This window comes from Oryctolagus cuniculus, chromosome 1 (assembly GCF_964237555.1).
Source record: "Oryctolagus cuniculus chromosome 1, mOryCun1.1, whole genome shotgun sequence".
Taxonomy (NCBI): Eukaryota; Metazoa; Chordata; class Mammalia; order Lagomorpha; family Leporidae; genus Oryctolagus; species Oryctolagus cuniculus.
The window spans coordinates 55,236,679-55,242,678 of NC_091432.1; the positions used below are offsets into that span (position 1 = coordinate 55,236,679).

A 6,000-nucleotide genomic window follows, 5' to 3' on the forward strand; every position below is an offset into this window, starting at 1 on the left:
GCTTCTGTTCTTTTTGTAAAGACTATGAAATAATGACATTAAGGATGTTTTAAAGAATCAAGAAAAGAGCTAAAGTTCGCCCGTAACCACGCTAACATCACTATTTTATGTCTGTCCTTTCTCTTCAGTATTTTCTGACAACGACAGCCACAGCGCCCATTCCACGGGGCGCCCTTCTTTTCTATGAAATCTGGCCGCCAGTGGTCTCTGTGCTCATCCACAAGCTATAATCCTTCTCTTCCGTGATAATCAACAGCAGACCCTTGACACATGCCAGTGCAGTGATGTGGAAAGAAAGGGCACTAAATTGTTGGCAGGTGTGGTGGTTGAGAGCTCCATTTCTAAAGGGACAGGCAAGGGTTCAAAACTCAGTTCTTTTAGGACTGTGCCTTGGAGCTTAAAATCAGCCTACTGTGCCAAAGCCCAGCACCTGGTGCAGCCCAGAGGCCTCGACCAGCCAGCTGCCACGCACAGCCTGAGCCTGCAGACTGCTCAGCATCAGGCAGGCACCTGCATTCCTGTGTCAGTGCCAGACTCACGTGGGCCTGGAGAGCATCCCTAGGACCTTGTGGGGTCAGGGACTGCAGGATTGCTGATGTGACCAGCCTGGGACCAATCTGGGTGACTGGAGCTGCCTTTATTACTCTCCTCCAATCTTGAGCCGACAACAAGCGACCAAGGGACTGGGTCTTGGAAATCAGTGCTGGGCTAGTGAAGCCCAATGCTGGGCAGATCCTTATGGGATCCACCCATAGCCCAGCACCTGTGGACAGTTCTCTGGACTTGCCTCCATATCAGGGGGAGGCCTGCACCCTAGTGAGACAGACTTGTTTTGGCATGTTTACCACAAGCCCCTTGCTGGCGGTGTGCACCCCCAGGTGGTACAAGGCCTGGTGACAGTGACAGCCAGTTGTGACCCTCCTAGGGCCTGACTGAGGAGCTGCCTCGTTCACCCCTCCTGTAACCTTGGACAGACAGCAGGAAATCAAAAGACCATTTTGGAACTCAGTGACAGTGAAAATAATGCAGCATTGAGCAGATTCTAATGGTCCCTGTCCCCGGGCCGGTGCCTATAGGTGCCTCCGGACCTGCTTTGGTGCTCAGTGGAGTTTTGTGGGCCTGGTTGAGCAGTCTGATTCCCCAGCCAGCATCACCAGTGGCTGACAGGTGCAGCATTGGGAAGAGAGCCCACCTCCGCAGAACAGACTGCTTAGAATTTCTAGAAACAGTCAAAAATGAAGCCAGATTACTAAAACTCACCCTTCATGCACAGAGGATGTTGTACTCCAACAAGCAGTAGGAACTTCCAAGGAGCCATGATCTCACCTAAAGAGCAAAATACGGTGTCAGAAACCAACCATCCAGGAATTCAGGTTTCCAAATGTTCACACGAAGATTTCAAAATACTGTTTTAAGGAACTCAACAAAATTCAAGAGAACACAGAAAAACGGCTCAATATTCCAATAGAGAGAGTTGACAGAGATGGAAGTAATTAAGCAAAATGAAGCAGAAATCCTTCATCTGAAAAGTACATTAAATAAAATTTAAAATAAATTTAAAAATTTTTAATTTTAAATGCAATAGCATCAATAGCAAAACAGATCAAACAGAAAGACTCAGTGAACTCAAAGACAGGTTATTTAAAATATGCAGTTCAAGAGAAAAAAGAATAAAGAACCAACAGGAATGAATAAAGTTTATGTAAAATATGGGATAACATGAAAAAAAAAATTCAAGTTGTTGGAATTCAAGAGGGACTTGAGCATGCCAAAGAAGTAGAAGGCACTTTCAAGGAGACAATCAAACTTTCCAAACCCAGAAAAAGATACAACTTAGGCCGGCGCCACAGCTCACTAGGTTAATCCTCCACCTGTGGCGCTGGCACCCCAGGTTCTAGTCCCGGTCAAGGCGCCAGATTCTGTCCCGGTTGCTCCTCTTCCAGTCCAGCTCTCTGCTGTGGCCTGGGAAGGCAGTGGAGGATGGTCCAGGTCCTTGGGCCCTGCACCTGCTTGGGAGACCAGGAGAAGCACCTGGCTCCTGGCTTCGGATCAGCGCGGTGCGCCGGCCACAGTGGCCATTGGGGGTGAACCAACGGCAAAGGAAGACCTTTCTCTCTGTCTCTCTCTCTCACTGTCCGCTCTGCCTGTCAAAAAATAAAATAAAATAAAATGATACAACTATCCAAGGAAGGAATGTTAAAGGTCACCAATCAGATTTGATCCCAATCAAGTCTTTCTTTGGGGCCAATATTACCTTGATACCAAAGCAAGACAAGGATACAACAAAAAGAAACCAGGCTGCAGACCAATATCCTAGATGAATATAGATGCAAAAATCATCAACAAAATACTAGTAGATTGAATCCAACAGCATGTTAAAAAGAACATTTACCATGATCAAGTGGGATTCATTCCAGGAATGCAAGGATTTTGACAAAAATCAAATCAGAAAAAACAGCTGATAAAACTCTACATTGCTTCATGATAAAAACTGTGACCAAATTATGGATAGAAGGAACATACTTCAACATAATAAAAGCCAGATATAACAAGCCAACAGCTAGCATCACACTCAGTGGGGAAAAGCTTTTTCTCTAGGGTCCGAAACAAAACAACACAGTATTGGAGCTCCTAGTTAGAGCAGTTAGGCAAGAGAAGGAAACAAAAGGTATCCAAACTGGAAAGAGGGAATTTAAATTGTCAATGTTTGCGGGTGACATCATCTTATACACAGAAAAGCCTAAACATCCCACCAAAAAGCTATTAGAAATAATGAACAAATTCAGCAAAGTTACAGGATACAGTCAATTTACAGAAATCAGTAACACTGTTATACAGCCATAATGAATCATCTGAAAAAAGAAATCCAGAAAGAAATTCCATTTCCAACAGCCACAAAAAAAAAAAAAAAAAAAAAAAAAAAAGCAAAATACCTGGGAATAAATTTAACAAAAGAAGTGAAAGTTCTCTATAATGCAAACTGTAAATCACTGACTTGAAGAGGACACAAAAAAATAGAGAGACATCCTGTGTCCCTGGATTGAAACAATCAATGTCATTAAAATGTGCATACCACCCAAAGGAATTTGCAGACTCAATGGAATCCCTGTCAAAAATCCCAATAACATTTTTCATAGAACTATAGAAAACACTACTAATAGATGGATGGAACCACAAAGGACCCAAAATAGCCAAAGCACTCTTGTGCATAAAGAACATAGCAGGAAGCATTATACTACCTGACTATAAAATACACTTAAAAGCTACAGTATTTAAAACAGCATTTAGTGGCATAAAACCAGATCCATTGGCCAATTGAACAGAAACCCACACATCTACAACCAACTGATCTCTGACAAAGGAGCTAAGAACAACCATTGGAGAAAGAACAAAGTTTTTTGTTTTTTGTATTTTTTTTTAAGATTTATTTATTTATTTGAGGCAGAGTTACACACAGAGGGAGAGACAGAGAGAGAGGTCTTCCATCCACTTGTTCACAGCCCCAGTGGCTGCAACAGAGCTCGGCCGATCAGAAGCCAGGAGCTTCTTCAGGGTCTCCCACGTGGGTGCAGGGGCCCAAGGACATGGACCATCCTCCATTGCCTTCCCAGGCCATTAGCAGAGAGCTGGATCAGAAGTGGAGCAGCTGGGACTCGAACCGGCCACAGGTGGATGCTTAACCTACCATAACACAGTGCCCCAGAACAGTCTTTTTAATAAATAGTACTAGGAAAATGGGATATATTATATGCAGAAGGATGAAACTATGTCCCTATGTCTCCCCATTTATAAAAATCAGCTCAAAATGGATTGAAGACCTAAATGTGAAACCTGGAACTGTGAGATTATTCAATGAAAGCAAGCATTTCAAGACATTGGAATAGGCAAGGATTTTGAGCATCAAGAAATAAAAGCAAAAATAGACAAATGGAATTCCAATAAACTAAAGAGCTTTTCCACAGCAAAGGAAACAACCAACAGAATGAAGAAACAACTTACAGAATGGGAGAAAATATCTGCAAGCTATATATCTGACAAGGTGTTAATATGCAGAATATACAAGGAACCCAAGCAAGTCAAAGCAAAAAAAAAAAAAAATTAAAAAATGGGCAATAGACCTAAACCCATTTTTCAAAGGAAGACAAATGGCCAAAAAGTACATGAAAAGATGTTCAACATCACTAATCATCAGGGAAATGCAAATCAAAACCACAAGTACCTCACTCCAATAAGACAGTATTGTCAAAAAGATAAAAGATAACAAGTGTTGGTGAGGATGTGGAGAAAGGGGAGCACTTGTGCACTGCTGGTGGGAATGTAAATTAGTACAGCCATTGTGGAAAAGTGCCGCAAAAAACTGAAGATCAAACTACCACATGATCCAGCAATCCCACTTCTGGGATATATCCAAGGAAAAGGAAAGCCATCTGTCGTAGAGGTGTCTGCACTCCCATGTATATCGCGTGCTGTTCACAATAGCCAAGAAATCGAAACAACCCCAGGTGTCCATCAACTGATGAGGGTGACCTAGAAAATGAGGTGCTTGTACTCAGCTGAATACTACTCAGCCATAAAAAGGTGCAATCCTGTCATTCGCAATAATACGGGTGGAACTTGAGGTCAGTATGTTCAGTGAAGTAAGCAAAGCACAGAAAGACAAACATCACGTGATCTCACCCACATGTGGCGTCTAAAACAATAGATGATCTCATAGAAGTTTAAAATATAAATGGGATTACCAAAGACTAGGCAGGGAAGAGCGGAGGGAGGGGTTAGGAAAATTCCACTGACAGGTACTACATGATAGTAGTTCTGGGCTTCTATTGCATGGTAGGGTGAAGACAGATAATGTTCGTGCACTGTATACTTTTCTATTTTAAAAACTAGAAGATATAACTTTTGGATGTCTTCACCATAAAGAAATGTTAAATGCTTGCAAGTATAAATATATTTACCCTGATCAGACATTATACAACATACACATGGACTACATCACATAGTACCCCATAAATATGTACAATTTTGAGAGGTAGTGCTGTGGCATGGTGAGTAAAGCCACCGCCTGCAGTGCCGGCATCCCATATGGGCACTAGTTCAGGTCCTGGCTGCTCTACTTCTGATCCAGCTCTCTGCTATGGCCTAGGAAAGCAGTGGAGGATGGCCCAAGTCCTTGGGCCCCTGCACCTGCATGGGAAACCTGAAAGAAGCTCCTGTCCTGGCTTCGGATCAGCCCAGCTCCAGCCATTGTAGCCATTTGGGGAGTGAAGCAGTGGATGGAAGACTTCTCTCTCTCTCTCTCTCTCTGTCTCCTCCTCTCTCTAACTCTACCTCTCAAATAAACCTTAAAAAAAAGGAAAGAAGGGAAAGGGAGGGGAAGGAAAGGGAGGGGAGGGGGAGGGAGGGGAGGGGAGGGGAGGGGAGGGGGAAGGAAAGAAGAAATAAGGAGGGAGGGAGGGAGGGAGGGAGGAAGGGAGGGAGGGAGGGCTGAGGATTCCCTCCGGCACACATTACCCAATTAGATGGTCTAGGTTCACTCAGGGGCAGGTTGACTTACAGCACTCAGAAACTCCTCCCCAGCGCAAATCACAAAGTGAGCTGCCAAGTGAGCCCCAGAAAACCAAGGGGGAGAGGAAAGACCCTGTGTAAGGGGAGTCTCTCACTGGAGGCTCCCAGAGAGCCGGGCAGACACCATTGCGGGGAACAGCCCGCCACAGACCCCCCTTGGGAGTGTGAGGCCAGAGGATTTAAAAAAAAAAAAAAAACAACCTGGCCTCTGCCTTCAAGAACTCACCTTTTTTGGGAGGTGTGGGGAGGGGTAACATAGATGGACACCATAACCAACCCCTGCTCCGTTTCCTAAGGGCTAGAATACACACGTGTTGGAGGAGCAGCGTGAACCCGGAAGTGAACCATTCATCGCGCCCTGGCGGGTGAGGGAAGGCTGCACGGCGATGTCACTAGGTACAAGGTCCGAACCAGGACAGAGCTCCCGGCTGTGCA

General features: G+C 44.5%; 1 long non-coding RNA gene across 1 annotated transcript in view; it reads right to left on the reverse strand.

The window, feature by feature from the left end:
* LOC108177477 (uncharacterized) overlaps positions 1 to 5,371 on the reverse strand; it is a 54,276-nt gene extending 48,905 nt beyond the window's left edge. The window contains exon 1 of the long non-coding RNA XR_001794308.3: positions 1,261 to 5,371. This is a non-coding gene — a long non-coding RNA (uncharacterized lncRNA). The remainder of the gene's footprint in view (positions 1 to 1,260) is intronic.
* Between the last annotated feature and the right edge of the window lie 629 nt (positions 5,372 to 6,000).